The following is a 16117-nucleotide window of genomic DNA, read 5'->3' as shown; positions in this document are numbered from 1 at the left end:
TATCTCCTGTTTGGTTAAGAATATATCTCATATTTGTGAAAGGTATATGATAGGTGTGAAAGATCTATAATCTCTCTTCTGATATTTTTATGATGGTATGATCTGTAATAAAAAGTTCACATATCCATTTAGGATTTATTGTGAATATAGTATAAGATGTTGTTCTAAGCTTAATTTCTGCTAGAATGCTTTCCAGTTTCCCCATTATTTAATATTACTATTCCCAGAACTCTTGAGTTCAAGGTTGTGAGCTGGCCCTATCAGGGTATGAGAAGAGATGTTGGTCAAGGTGGTGGTGGTAGCTTAACTTGCCTGAAACATGCTGCTTTTCTCTCTCTTCCTTGTAGTGTCTTACTTCATCATCTAGGTGGGCTTTCCTGGCAGTTGTATGGATGGCTGGCCCCTTTTACATAGTTATTTCTTCCATCAGCGATGTCTATGGGCCGGGCTGGATGCAGGTCCAAAAGCTTAGAAGACACTACTGTTACCCAGGGTTTTAGTCTGTTTCCATGAAAATCTGAAGATACACATTGGTCAATGACTTGACTTGCCTTGAACTGAATATTTCTTCATTGATTTAAGTTGCTAATTATTTCTTTAAGGAGTATTTTGTAGTTGATTCTATATAGATATTTTGTGTGCTTTGGTAGGTTTGTGCCCAAATATTTAATGGCATTTCATAATTATTTGGAATAGAATTTCTCTTATATTACTGCCTCTTAGATTTTGTTATTATTATATAGAAATGCTATTGATTTTTGATGGTTGATTTTGTAGCCTGTAACTTTCCTAAATTTATCCCCTCAATTAGTATTCTTTCTGATTCCCTAGGATTTTCTGAGTAGATCATCTTATCTTCATCAAATGGGGGTAGTTTTATCTTCTCATTATCTGTCTTTACACCTTTAATTTCTTTCTCTTGTCTTATTGTTATTACTAGTATTTTTATAGAACTGTATCAAATAATAGAGGGGAGAGTGAGCATCCTTGCTTTACTCCTATATTTTTTGGGAAAGGTTCTAGTATAACCCTATTTTGTATAATGCTTGCCCTTGGTTTTAGGTAGATACTTTTTATGATATTAAAAAAGGCTCCTCTATGCCTATTCTTATAGAGTTTTCCTGAAGTTGAACAAAATCTGTGTACTTCTGGTATAAATCCAACTTGGTCGTAATGAATGATTTCTTGGATGAATTACTGTTGTCTGTTTGACAGGATTTTGCTTACAATTTTTGAATCCACCTTTATTAATGATAATGGTCTTTCATTCTCCTCTGCTTTATCTTTCCTTGTTTTACATGTGAGAATTATATTTGTCTCATAAAATGAATCTATTGTAATACTTTTTCAATATTTGAGAATAATTTATGTAGCACTTGTATTAAATTTTTTTAAAAAAATTTGATACAATTCTCCAGCATATCTATTAGAACTAGGAGTTTTTCCCTTTAGTATTTCCTTTTTCTGATATTGGATTATTTAAGATCTCTATTTTATCTCCTATAAGTTTGAGTATTTTCTATTTTTGAAAACATTTCTCTCTTTCCTTTGTGTTCTCTGTTTTGTTATCATATAACTGTACACAGTAGACTCTGATAATTCTTGCTATTATTTTCTGTATTGGTTGTGATGCTATCTTGTTCATATGCTGTTTTATTGATTTAATTATCTTCCCTCTTTTATTTAATCAGGCTAGTTAAGGGTTTATTAAATTTTATTAGTCTTTCCAAAGAGTAAGAAAAAACTTTATTTTGGATTTGTTTGTTGGCTTCCTTATTTTAAAAAATGAATATTCAGTTCACTAATCCTTTCTTTTCTGTTTTGTTATTTGTGTTTTTAGGGATAGAATTTTTCATCTGAGAATTGCTTTAGCTGCATCCCAGAAATTTTGGTGCGATGTTTTGTAATTATCGTTTTCCTTCACAAAATTATTGTTTCTATGTTTTTTTTTTTACCCATTCATTATTTAGGATTTCATTGTTAAATCTCCATTTCTGTCTGTGTCATTTATTTGTACTTACTGAAATGATTAATAATTTTGTCTTGTTTGTAAAGAGCCTGATTATTATATCTGCTTTTTAATATTTATTTTAACTATGTTTATGCTCTATTATATTATCAGTTTTTTGTAAAAGTTCAGTGTGGTACTGAAAAATATTTCCGTTCTTCAGCAGTCCCATTTAGAAGATTCCATATGTACCTCTAGTTTCTCCAGTCATTTATTCAATTCTATATTTTCCCTTGTGTTTATCTTTGTGTTAGATTTTTTCCCAAAATGCAGAGAACATTAAAATCTCTTATTACTATTTTATAATTGTCTATGTCTTCTTATAATTCACTTAATTTTTCCTGCATACATTTAGATGCTAAGGTATATAGAGCCTGTAAGTTTAATATTGATATTGGTGCATTGTTCCTTTTAGCATAATGGAGTTTCTTTATTTATCTCTTTTTTGTATTGTGAATTACTGTTTTTGCTTTGTCTCATTGCAGGATTGCAGTTGCTGCTTTTTTACATTCACCTGCTGCATAGTAATTTTGTTCTAGCCCCTTATTTTTGCTCTGTGAGTGTCTTTATTTTTAGATGAGTTTCTCATAAGCAAAAGATTGTAAGGTTTTGTTTTCTTATCCAGTCTGTCACTATTTTTTTTCATTTTATTGGATTGTTTAATCCATTCATCTTTAAAGTTATGAGACTTAAGTTTATAATTTTCTTGTATCTCTAATACTGCTTTTTGAATGAGGATTTCCCCTTCTCTTCCACTGTAAAGACAGTACTTGTCTCTTCCATTATTTTTGCTTAATCTACTTCAAGGCAACCCTATTCCAGTGGCTTTCTTCCCCTTACCTTCAAGCCCACTCCCATCCGGTTTGTCACCCATTTCCCTAATTTTGTTTAATATATAAACTCCTTCCTTCTTTCCTTCCTATTATTTAATTCTTTATGCTCCTTTTTCTCTCAGCTGAGTAGTTAAGTAAAATTCCCCTTCTTTTCTGTCCTTCAGCTTTCTAAAGTTTTTTGTTTCCCTTTCTGTACTTTTTTCCCTAAAAAATGATTTCCCCCTCATTTTTCCTTATTTTTCTCTTTCCATTTTAGACTTTTGTTCTTTGATACATGTCCCTTATACTTATGTATTCCTTCTTTAGTTTGTGTATTCTTCATGAAATTACAGCTTCCGTGGTACCTATTTTGAATTCTATTTTCTAAATAGTTTCTTTATTATTGCCTTGTAGATCTCTCCCCCCCCCCATTTCTGTTGGGCCATACCCTGAAATGTACCAATTTCTTCAGGAGAGAATTTTCCTATGTCCCTGATCATTCAGTTTATTACTATCTCTTGCCCTCTCCATGATCATTTTCCTCCATTTTCCATAAATTCTCCCCATCCTCTCACTCTTCTGGGTGTCACTTGCACCTAGGAGCTCTTCCCTTGAGGTAAGATGCTATCCATGGAAGGATAACATTCTCTCACAGATAGTGGGCTCTCTGAGCACCAAATCCTTGAAGATTATACCCATTTTAAGTTCCTAATCTCCCATTATATATCTTTCTTTAGTGGAACTTCCTCCTATCACTGAATCAATATTTCTCCTATTCTTTCTTGCTTTTTTCTTTCTCTCCCTTTTCCATCTCACCCATTCTTCTGTAAGGCCCCTTCTTGCTGAGACATTATAGGAATTATTTTCCCTTTCCCTTTGACTTGCTTAGTGTACAGAATGTATTCCCTTCTATCTTCTTTTCCCCTTCTTCCCTTTTTTGTGCTCAATCATTCTGCAGTTTAGTCCCATTAAAAAACCATTGATTCACCTGTAGGTAGAACGTTGTGAGGTTGAGCCTGGTGTTTCCGGCCTATTTCTCCACCATCACTTCTCTTTGATTTTAACTTTTATCCTTGTTTCTTTGTGTACTTTTAGAAAGAGTTCTCTTCATGATCTCTGCCCCATGTGACTTATGGTGGGCAGAACTGGCCTTGGCTGAATGCCAGTTCCCTTTCTTTCAGGTCTGATGAAGCCCCTTCTACGTGTTCCTCAGTACTCTGGCTGAATACTGTTCCATCCCAGCACATTGCCATACTGCAGTACAATGCTCTTCACATAGAACATGTTCCTCACTTTCTGCAGTACAGGTTCTAGGGGAGCAGAGTTGACTTATTTTGCAATCTCAGAGTTTGGGGAGCCCTCCCAGAGCGTGATGCCTGGTTGTTGTTAATTCATTGGCTCATTACCTCAGTAGGGTTCCTGATGTCTTATACCATGGAGACAACAACAACTTCTTTATCTCTTGTGTATGATTTCTATTTTGGAGCAGTTTGAAAGGTCATGAGGATTAGAGAAAATTTGTAGTTCTGCCTTCTTGGTCACATATAACCACTGATTTTTCAAAGCAAAATGAACTGTTTATAAAACTGTAGGTTTTCATTTTAATGTTAGAAAATGAAGTGACTCACTTTGGACTCATTTCTCTTGTCAATTACTAAGATTCAGAACCAAATCTATTACTTTTCATGCAATGTGAACCTGTACATTCTTAAGGGATTGTTGGAGACATGGCAACTTTAGAAATAAAATATCTGTTAATCCAGTCAGTCTCAAATTAGAATCATTTCCATGACAACCTAGTCATTCTTCTTTCATGAAACATATTTTGCACGATTCACATACAGAATAAACAGTCTGTTGTTTGGCTCCAAGGATGTTACTTTTATGTACAAAATATAGTCTCTTTCATTTTCTGATATTTTTTAATACCAGAAAATGATGCTGTTAGTTTATTGCTGCTATACCATCACTCTTTCATTAACTTTGATTGACTGCCTCCTATATGAAGGGCTCTGTGCTGGCCTCTGGGGATAAAATGTGGTCTAAGTCCTTGCCCTTGATGACCTCACAGTCTGCTTAGGGAGACAGGTTATACATAGAATGCCAGAGAGCAGTACATATAGGAAGTGCATTACTGGGCCTGTTTTCCTGCAGCCCCTCTACAAATTGTCATTTGCTTTTTTGGTCATCTTTGCCAATCTGCTGGATGTGAGGCTGAACATCACTTTCTCTAATTTGCATTTCTATAATTATTAGTATGTGTTAGTGTAGGAGGTATGGTGGTTGGAGTACTGGGCCTGGAGTCAGGAAGTTCTGAGTTTAAATCTGGCCTTTGACATTTATTAGCTGTATGACCTCAAGCAACTTGTTTAACCTCTATCTGCTTCAGTTTCCTCATCTGTGAAATGGGGATAGTAATAACATCTCCCTTTCCGGATTGTTGTGAGGATCAAATGAAATAGTATCTGTAAAGTGCTTATCACAGTGCTTGGTACATAGCAGGCATTTAAATACCTGTTCCTTTCCCCTTCCTAAAAGTTTTCCTTCCCCAAGTTGTTTTTAAAATATAGGTAGTCTAGATTTGAAGGAAAAACCTGAGTTTGACTCTATACTCTACTGCTTACTAACAGTGACCTTGAACAAGTTGCTTAATATCCATAGGCCTTATTTCCTTATTTGTAAATAATATTTTGGATATAGAGAGATATTCAAAATAAAATATACATGTGCATATATATATGTATACATATGGATATACATACACATACACATTTACATATATATATATACACACATACACATATATATAGATATATTGATATATATTGATATTGATATTGATATATCATATTTTCTCTTGATCTGCAGGAAATACACACAACACATGGTTTCTGAAAGCCTCAGTGGGGAAAAAAAAAACAACCTTAGTCCATATCTTTTGTGGATTGCCTACTCAAATCAGCCAGAAAATAGATCTTTAGGTTTAAAGGGCTGCTCCCTGGGGCTGTAAGGGTAGACGGCGCCCATGTGGACATGGTACCAACTAGGTCCACAGGCAAGGCTGGGGAAGTATGTTTGCTCTTCTGAGTGTATAGGAGGGTGGAGTCAGATGAAGAAGAGGAGCTCCTTTCTTTGTTGAATACTAGAGAATAAGGCAGTTAGGCAGTTTCCATAGGTGTTACATTTCAAACCTAAAGCACTTGAGTGCATCTCTGAAGAGAACCTGGAGTGCCTCTGGATTCTCCCCTCTCAAGTTCCTTTTTCTCAAATATGGATTTCAGTTCAGACCATTACCTGAAGTTAAAGTAGAAAAAAAAAACTGAGAAAAAAAATGGTCTTTTAGAAGTACCAAGAAATGGACCTTTGAGTAGGATAGTGATTTTCTTCAAGTAGGGGGTAATAAAAGACATTTGCTGGCCAAGGCCTGTGGTCCAAAAGGACATTGAGTTCCAAAGTGCAGTGTCTGACAATTGATGAAGGTATAAAAGGTGCTTGAGACTTATAAGGGCTACTTGTTCTGAACACCTTATTTTTTAAAAAAAATTTCTTTGATGAAAAATTAGACTAAATTACTAACATGGTAGCTTTTTCATTTTAATTCTTTTTTAATATAAATAATACATTATCTGTCCTGCCCCACAGGGAAGAATGTAGCTGAAATACTGTATTCATTTCTTGGAGACAGAAAATGTAAGAGGTAATGGCTTTCCGTGAAACAAGAACTGCATTTTGGAAACCCTGGGAGACGGCAAGGTTGGTGCAACATTGTCACTTTTGTGTAAGAAACACACTTCTTCCTCTTCTGATTTCATTGTTGAGAAAATATTCTTTTCCATTGTGTTTTGAGTTAAAGAACATTCCCTGCCTAGGTAAGGTGTGATCACTTCTGAGATTTCTATTGGAGCTTGGTGTGCATTCTGGAGATAAAAGATGAACAGTTTGACACAATATTCTGCTTTTTAAAGATATCTATTGCTCTCATTGAGGAAGACTGCTTTCAGAGCCAAGGAGTGAACCATATGGGGGGAATTTAGGACAGCAATGAAATAATCTGAGTCCTGTAAATTTGGGATATCACCATTTCTGTAAGCGTATCACAGACCTGCAAACACAACCATAGCTCCTCAGAGGATCTCTGACTACTATTTATAGCACTTTGAATTTCCTAAATGCAGAACCATAACTTGAGCGGCACGAGTGGGAATTTTTTTCTAATGGAAATCTGGGGACATTTTCCCCTTGACATCTAGTGGCACACTTCTTTAAATTCAACTGAGGGGGATGGGGTGCAGAGTACAGTTGGCCCAGGTGTGATAAATATACATATCTTACCTGTTGGAGAAATTAGGACATCGACTTCCTATTAGCTAAAATTTTAAATGTACCCTCATTAGTAGTATTATTAGTCTCTCTCCCAAAGTTTTTATTGAGGAATTAATGTATATGCTGCTTGGATTTATATTGTGGCACCTACTGTTGTAGAGTAGATATAGGTGGTGATTTGTTTGTAAATGCCACTAGAATTTTACTTACATCATTCCAATTCTTCTCCTCCCCCTCCCCTGGCCAAAACAATCCTGTATGAACAAGACATACATCTGTACATGAACACACACACACACACACACACACACACACACACACACACACACACACACACAAAGGATAAATTGGAAATGACCAACTGAGGGAAGACATTAGAACTAAAGGGGAGTGGGAAGGACTTCTTATAGAAAGTCAGATCTTTACTGGGACCTGAAGGAAGCCAGGGAAGCCAGGAGGCAAAGTTGGGGAGAGAGAATTCCGGCCATGAAGGACAGTCAGTAGACCAGTATCACTGGATTGCAGAGTATAAGTCTAAGGTATAAGAAGACAGGAAAGTGTGTGTGTGTGGTGGTAGTGGTGGGGTGAGGGCAACTGATGAAGAACTTTGAATGCCAATCAGAGAATTTTCTATTTGATCCTGGATGTGATAGGGAGCCACAGGAGTTTATTGAGGAGGGGGTGACATAGTCAGACCTGCTCTTTCATTTCTGCAAATACCTTTATCTTGAACTAATTGTATCAGCCAGCTAACTGTTGAGGATAAACCTGCAGTGCGTCCTTGTGAGCTATAATTATAGAAATATGGACGCATAGACTTCCTTGAACCTGGGGCTATCATGTCCAGGAATGCAATCTCTGAATACTAATTCCGTGGTCTACCCAGAAAGGAAACTATATGCATACCTACTACAAATAGTGCCTCTGGGAATTGAACCCAAATCTTTTGCCCACAAGTTCAGGACTTTTCTCTTTATAATTATAAGGCTGCGAGACTAACCATTAGATGACATGCTTTGTTGTATTGGTATAGTAGTTCTAGTGCACTAGCCTTATGTGTGTGTCCTGGGTGGATTTAAGATTTTACAAGAAAATCAGGGTTTGTACTTTTAACTGAGTTTGTTTAACTATGTTTAAATTGATAGTGATAGCAAAAAAAAGTTTTCAGGCAAATACTATCAGTTATACATTAATAATTCCATTGGTTAGGATCAACATGGGGATACCCTTGTCCCGGTACCTTTGCATCCTGGACGTGTGAATTTTATGCTCTAAGTTGTTACTGCTCTCCTAGCTTCCTCTGCTTCCCCCAAGTACTCTGGATTTACTCTCTGTGTGTTGTGAGCGTGTTGTTTTCCCAGCAGAATATAAGTTCTTCAAAAGCAGGGACTGTTTCATTTTTTAAAAATTACTTTTATATCCTCAGTGCACAGAGTGTGTGTTTAATAAAGGCTTGTTGAGTTCAACTGAATTTTTCTGGGTGGATGTTCTATCTGCGTCTTATATCAAAGCTGAGGAGCCCAAAATTTAAAGGTGATATGATCAGCTTATGCCTCTCTAGTACAAAATTGGCTGTTATTTAAGCATTATATAATGCTTAGATAATTTAAGACAAAAGTTAACAATCCAGTTGCCGTGTGAAAGTTTTCAGTCTTAGAGCTACCCACGTCATAAGTTAACTTTATCTCTTCCTGTTCTGGATATCTTGTCTCAGAATGTGTCGTAGTAACATTTCAAGATCTTTCTACTGGATGTAGGTCACCTTAGGGATGAGAGCCTCATGGTCTTAACCCATTACAGTTTTGTGGCTTTCTATGTGGATGGTCCCTTGTAGTGGTAATCGAATGGACACTGAAAGGTCCCCTGTCCAAAAATATTTTCCCATCCAACTTTGTGAGCTTCACATTTTGAGCGATTGTGGGCTGCTTCTGTTACCAATTATTTCATTATGAGCCAATAATAATTTGCCCTTTAAGTTAGCAAATTATCACCTAGAAAGGCCTTGTGAGAGTGGACTGCAAGTGGCTGGGGGAAGGGAAGGAGTTAAGTTGGGATGATGTAGGTCAAGTTCTAGTTGCTACAGGAGAAGTATCTTCTCTCTGAGTTCATGTGGTGGGTAAATGCCGCCAAATATATATTTCCCACAATGCAGAAGTTATGGAAGTAAAAACCTAGGTTTTATTATTATGCTCAGGCATAAGTTCAGGCCTTGGAGAAAACCTTAACCACTAAGAGGATTCTAACAAGGCTTCTTTTAGGAAAAATCATGTCAGAGTGACAGAAAGAATTCATGTACACATTGCAGTATTGTATATTCCTCTTATGATATAAAAGTTAAAGAGAAGATAGATCCATAATCCCCTGTTTCCTTCAGTGGCATAAAAGTTGAACAAATTTAGAGTCATAATCTTATACATCCTCCAAGGAAACAAATTTCATCGATAGGTAAACTAAGTCAGGGTACAGAGTAAATTACATTTAGAGGATTCACAATAGAGGACTGAGGAGGAGGATTTATATGTCATCAAAGAGTCAGGGACAGTTGACATTTTGCCTCTGGCTTCTTATCTGAGGGGTACTTAAGGCTCTTAAGTACATTTTTACATCCCACAGGACAGGTTTGGATCAGGTGAGGTTAATATTAAAACAGACTTTCAGTTAACCAAAAATTGCAGGAGGAATAGCCCTGAATACTGAATAATAAAAGAAGAAGAAAAAATTCCCATAATGGTGTCCTGAAAAGCACTGTCAAAAGGGCAGGGGCTCAGTACTATTAGGGGAACACAGAGCCAACCTTGCCCTCGTTCACCTTTGGGTCTTTGGCCAGTTTAGGTAAGGCAGATGAGCCTGGGCAGAAGCAAAGTTCCCATAGAGGATTCTACCATACTCAGGGAGCATAACAAGAGAAGAAAATTAGAAAAAGAGAAAGGCATTTAGGGCTGAAATCTAAAAGTCTGATAGTCGCATAGTTAAAGCAGAGCTTAACTAAAATGAAAAGGAATTGGAAGTAGGGGAATTGTTCTGGAAGGTGTGGAGGTGGAGATTGGTAACCACTGGCATCATTTGCAACTAATAAGCCTCTGCATTATCAGAAAAATTCCTTATTTGAAACAGTACTCCAGGAGATCTCATTTGAGCTGTTTTAAAATGCCAGGAATCTCAGGGCCTCGCGATGATTAAATACAGTGTACAGATAGATATTAAAAGCTGCAGGGATCAAGGCCAAGAGAATGATTCTCATTTTGATTAAGAATTGCTCCCCAGATGTCTTTTCTGAGTATGGCAGGAGGTCAGTGTGTCAGCCCTGTTATTACAAATTCCAAAAATTCCTGGCTGAGGTCATGTAGGGAGAGAGCAGACATATTGACATGTTTTAACATAATGAAAAGCTAAGTTATTGCCCCCTTCTTTCTTAAAATAAAATCTACCGAACACCAAAATGTGGAGGGACATTGTAAATTTCACAAAGGCTAGAATATTTTTTGGCCGGGAAGAGGAGGGTTGTCTTTAAATTGGGCTTTGGGTAAGGAATCTCTGTAGGCTTTTAATGTTTCATATAGATGGCTGATACAGTACTCACCTGTGAAATTGTATGATTTGAGGTGAGGCTTTGGACAGCTGCCACATCCATTTTGCCTGTGAGGGAGTAGTGTGATGTAGGACCTGTTAGCCTCTCTGTATATTTCAAGGCCATTCTAATTTGGAACCGTGGTGGCAATTTGAAGGGCTTCCCACAAAGGTGCATTTTCTGCCTGTATTCTCAAAGGCTTCCTGGCACTGCCAAGTTTCACATAGTATTACTTCAGTGCTGTTCTTGATGACTATTTCAGCATAAGGGCTAGAGTCCTTGGCTTGGATATTCTGGTGTCCTACTGGCTGGGCGGAATTAATTTCAGTGGTTATTGATTTGGGATTGTGTACCCATTTGGGCAAGAGGGTGTCTTTATGTGAATCAGAAGTACAGTATGTTTCCATGACTTGATTTGATTTTGAATTCTCTCTTTTGTTACTTTGTCTACCAATGTCATTTATTAGGAGTAGTAGGTAAATTGTAAATCTTTAAGGTTGGATGGCTTGTTTACAGTCAATTGACTTCCACCTTCAAGAGATAGGAAACTAACGAACTCTACCTTTCCTATGACAATGGAGTTTATTTAGTACTTTTCAAGGTGCTGGGAAGGATGCCTTGTGCCTCTTTCAATTATGCAGGGCTTCTTACTGATGTACTTGGTTTGGGAAAGCCTTGCTCAACCACTGCTGTTAAACTGATTAGTATAGTTTGTGTGTATGTTGTATTTTTCCCACTTTAGGACCAATTATTTTAGAAAAGCACCAATTTCCAATTTTTCCTTAATGAGTGTGCTTGCATGAAGAGACAGGAAATGTGACCTATTAGATAGAATTTGGGGCTTGGAATCAGGAAGCCATAGGTTGAAATCAAGCCTCTGACAATCATTAGTTGTATAATGTTAACCAAATTGCTTCACTTTTTAGGCTTCATTTGCCTTATCTGTAAAATACAGGGAATTGGACTACGTGATCTCTGAGGACCCTTCTAGCTCTTAAATAAGAATTATAAACTATAAAACTGTGTGCCCCAGGCAACTTCTTAGGACTTTCTACCAAGTCATAGACAATGCAAGGTACGATCATTCTTACTTCATGTTTCCAAGTTCAAGTATCTTTCCTTTTTTAATTTACTGTTTATGTTTTTTTTTTTATTTACAATCTTTCTTGTCTAAGATCTGTTAAGGTATTTGAAAGGATGAAGTCCTAAAAAGAGCTTATCTCCAAAGTGAATTTTTTATGTTACCATGTTAATTATTTTGATTTCTTTTCAGCCATGTGAAGTCATTTGTCTTTTCTATTCAAACCATTTTTCTGATTATCAAAAATGAGAATGTAATTATTATTAATTAACATCAGTTCTTCAGGAATGCGAAGCATTGCTACTTAAATATGAGACCATTTTGGGTGGGGGCAATTAGTTAGAATGCATACCTCCATACTGCCAGCCATGTTTGACTCTATATTTGGAAGACAGATAGGAATACTTATAGACACCCATGCACAAATTCCTTGTAGACCTGCTCCTTTACTCAGGCAGTAAATTACTCAAGAAGCAGAGTAAATTCTTCTTCCCAAGGTTGCTTAGTACCTGATTTTATGTTTGTACAGTGGCAGCTGAAAGATTAATTTCATGCAGAGTGTTATATACTTAAATATGTTTCTTTCATTTTCTTATTCTCAACTTTGTACTTATACTCTTATTCTCATTACTTATTCTCTAATGTACTCCTTCTCTAACTCATAAACACAATCATTTTTGAACAAAATTTTCATATTTTTATTGATATTTTTGGTTTTTGTATCACGTTCTTTTCTGAATATATCCTTCCCCCTTTCTCTAGCCAGGAAGCTCTCCATCGTAAGATAGATTAAAAAGAAGGAAGAACAAAAACTAGCAAAGATAGTGGAGTAGGAGGAAACAGTATAGTCCAGCTGCCCCCCCCCCAACTACTCCAATAATGAACTCGAATGAGCACTTGATCAAGTCCGAGGAGAAATCACAGTAGGCCATTTTTTCCAGGCTAGGTCACCACAGGGAGATACTCAGAGATCTATAGAAACTGAGAAGGAGGTTTAGCCAGAAAACAACAACAGAGAATACTCCAGCAAGAGTACTGGGGCTGAGCCCCTTGCTTCGTATTAGGAAAAGGTGTGGGGTTGCAAATCGATGACAGAAGGGGCCCAAGGCTATTTACTGTGCAGGATATAGGAATAGGGGTCAGCCAGGAGCTGTGCTGCTTTGACCCTAGAACTGGCTCCAGCAAGGAGCCCTTGGCTATATGACACATCTGTGTACTTGCCATAGAGCAGTAACAGAAATTATAGCTGTGTCTGCCCTCAGAGAAACACTGCAGATTCAGTACATAGGCACAGGCTGAAGCCTATGGCTGAGTCACCAGGACAGAGAACTTACACCAAGTGCAGGCCTGCAGTTCTCTCACCCTGAGCTGGCAGGGCCTTCCAGCTAGATGACAGACATTTATGTTCCTCAGACACAAATCTCAGACCAAGATGGTAGCAATCAGACTTCACTCTAAATCAAACTGCTTAGGTGCACTGAAATTTTGCAGAGGCCTCCAACCTGAGCTTCCCCTGAGATCCTTAAAGAACACAGCAGTCAATACTCAGTTATTGTAGCAGCTGTGGGAGCTGTGGATTGGTGCAGTCATTCTGGAAAGTAATTTGAAGCTATGTCAAAAAAGTAATTAGACTGTACATACCCTTTGACCGAGTGATACCACTATTAGGCCTTAGCCCCAAGGAGAACAAAGAAAGAATGAAATTTGTATTAACATATTTATATCAGCTCCTTTTGTAGTGGGGAGGACTGGAAACTAAGTGGTTGGGGAATACTAAATAAATTATTGTATGCAAATATAATGGAAGTGATGATGTCTGAGGTTAGTTTGCAGAAGATGTGGGAAGACTTGTATGAGCTGAAACAGAATGAAGTGAGCAGAAGAACAACGATAACATCATGAAGCAAAACTACTTTGAAAAACTTAAGAATTCTGATCAACACAATAACCGATAACCAGTGCGATAACCTAACGTTCTTGCACAATGAGACATCATTAATGCAAGATTTTCTTTTGCTTGACCCTGTATATGTTACAAGGGTTTTGTTTTTCTTTCTTTTTTTCCCTCCTAGTTTTAGACTGGGGAGGTGGGAATGACAGAGAATAAATGTTAATTGAAAAAAGGTTAAAAAAAAAAAGAAAGAGAAAGAAATTCAGTTCAGTCAAACTAAGCCATACAATCTACTGCAATATTCCACATTCCTGACACCTTGGAGTAATTTCATATGGTTGCTGATAGTTTACAGCTCTTCCTTCCACAATTGTTCATGTCTTTTGACTGCTTATTCCTTAGAAAATGCCTCTAGGTCTTACATATTTGAATTAATTACAGTGTCTTCTGTCTTGGATATTAGACTTTTATCGGAGCTATTTCATGCAAAGTTTTTTTTTATCTACAATTCCCCTTCTTATCTTTGCTGTATTATTTTTTTTTCTCATAAAAGCATATGTTCATTTTCGTATAATTTCTACAGCTAAGAGGGACATTACAACTCATCTATTCTAATCCCCTTAGTTTTACAGAGGAAGAAACTGAGTCCCGGAGGGGAAGAATGACTTGCTCAGAGTCACACAGATGGTTCGGTTTGTGGCATAGCTGCTACTATATACATAGACTTTCCTGACATGCAGACCATTAATCTTCCTGTTATTTTTATTTAATTTTTTTTCAATGCATGTAAACAAACATTTTAACCTTTGTTTTTTAAACATTTTGAGTCCCAAATTATTTTCCCCCTTCCCTCCCTCCCCTTCACTCTCCTTGAAAAGGCAAGCAATTTGATATAGATTATACATGTGCAGTCGCGTAAAACATTTTCATATCAATCGTGTTGCAAAAGAAAACATAGACCAAAAAAACAAGCAGAATAAGGAAAGTAAAAAAAAAAGTAAGCTTCATTCTGTGTTCAGATATCATCAGTTCTTTCTCTGGAGGTAGATAGCATTTTCACCATAAGTCCTTTGGAAATGTCTTGGATCATTGTATTGCCGAGAATAGCTAAGTCATTCACAGTTAATCATACAATATTGCTATTACTATGTACAATATTTTCCTGGTTCTTCTCATTTCACTTTGTATCAGTTTATATAAGTCTTTCCAGGTTTTTCTAAAAACCATCCTGCTCATCATTTCTTATAGCACAATAGTATTCCATCACAATCATATACTACAACTTGTTCAGCCATTCCCCAGTTGATGGGCATTATCTCAATTTCTAATTCTTTGCCATCACAACAAAAGCTGTTATAAATATTTGTGTACATATAGGTCCTTTTCCTTTTTGTTTCTTATCTCTTTAGGGTGGTATCTCTAGTGGTATTGCTGGGTCAAAGGGTATGCACAGTTTATGGCTCTTTGGGCAGAGTTTCAAATTGGTTTCCAGAATGGTTGGATCAATTCACCACTCTACCAAGAGTGCATTCATGTCCCTATTTTTCCATATCTCCTCCAGCATTAATCACTTTCCTTTTCTGTCATATTAGTTAATCTGATAGATGTGAGATGGTACTTCAGAGGTGTTTCAATTTGCATTTCTCTGATCGATAGTGAGGGGCAGCTGGTGGTTCAGTGGATGGAGTGCTGAGCCCAGAATCAGGAAGACCTGAGTTCAAATCCAACCTCAGACCCTAGCTATGTGACCCTGGGGACTTAACTTAAACATGTTTTCCTCAGTTTCCTCATCTGTAAAATGAGCTGAAGAAGGAAATGACAAACATCTCCAGTATCTTTGCCAAGAAAACTCCAAATGGGGTCATGAAGAGTTGGAAATGACTTTTATAGGACTGAACAACAACAAATCTGTGATTTAGAGCATTTTTTAATATGGCTATAAATAGCTTGGATTTCTTCTTTTGAAAACTGCCTGTCTAAATCATTTGACCATTCATCAATTAGGGAATTACTGCTATTCTTATAAATTTGACCCACTTCTCTTTGTGTTAGAGAAATGAAGTCTCTATAATAAAAAAAAAAAACTTACAGTAGATCCTGCCCCTCCCCCCGACCCTCCCCCGGTTTCCTGTTTCCCTTCTAATCTTGGCTGGATCAGTTTTGTTTGTGCAAAAGCCTTTTAATTCTATGTAATCAAAATTTTCCACTCTATATCCCATAACGATCTCTGTCTCTTATTTGGTTATAAATTCTTTATCCCTAAATCTCACAGGTAAAATATTCCATGCTCCCCTAATTTGCTTATGATATCACCCTTTCTGTCAAAATCATGTACCCATTCCGACCTTACCTTGGTATATGGTGTAAGATGTCGCTCTATGCCTAGTTTCTGTCAAACTGCTTTCTAGTTTTCTCAGCAATTTTTCTCAAATAA

At 36.9% G+C, this 16117-nt stretch overlaps 1 pseudogene; it reads right to left on the bottom strand.

Moving 5' to 3' along the window:
• LOC110197708 (large ribosomal subunit protein uL3-like) overlaps nt 1-16117 on the bottom strand; it is a 101989-nt pseudogene that overhangs the window by 49072 nt on the left and 36800 nt on the right.

The sequence above is a fragment of the Phascolarctos cinereus genome, unplaced genomic scaffold, assembly GCF_003287225.1.
Source record: "Phascolarctos cinereus isolate Bilbo 61053 unplaced genomic scaffold, phaCin_HiC Scaffold_8;HRSCAF=390, whole genome shotgun sequence".
In the NCBI taxonomy this organism is placed as follows: Eukaryota; Metazoa; Chordata; class Mammalia; order Diprotodontia; family Phascolarctidae; genus Phascolarctos; species Phascolarctos cinereus.
Note: the sequence above shows the minus strand (reverse complement) of the source record. Positions and strands in the feature narration are given on the sequence as shown.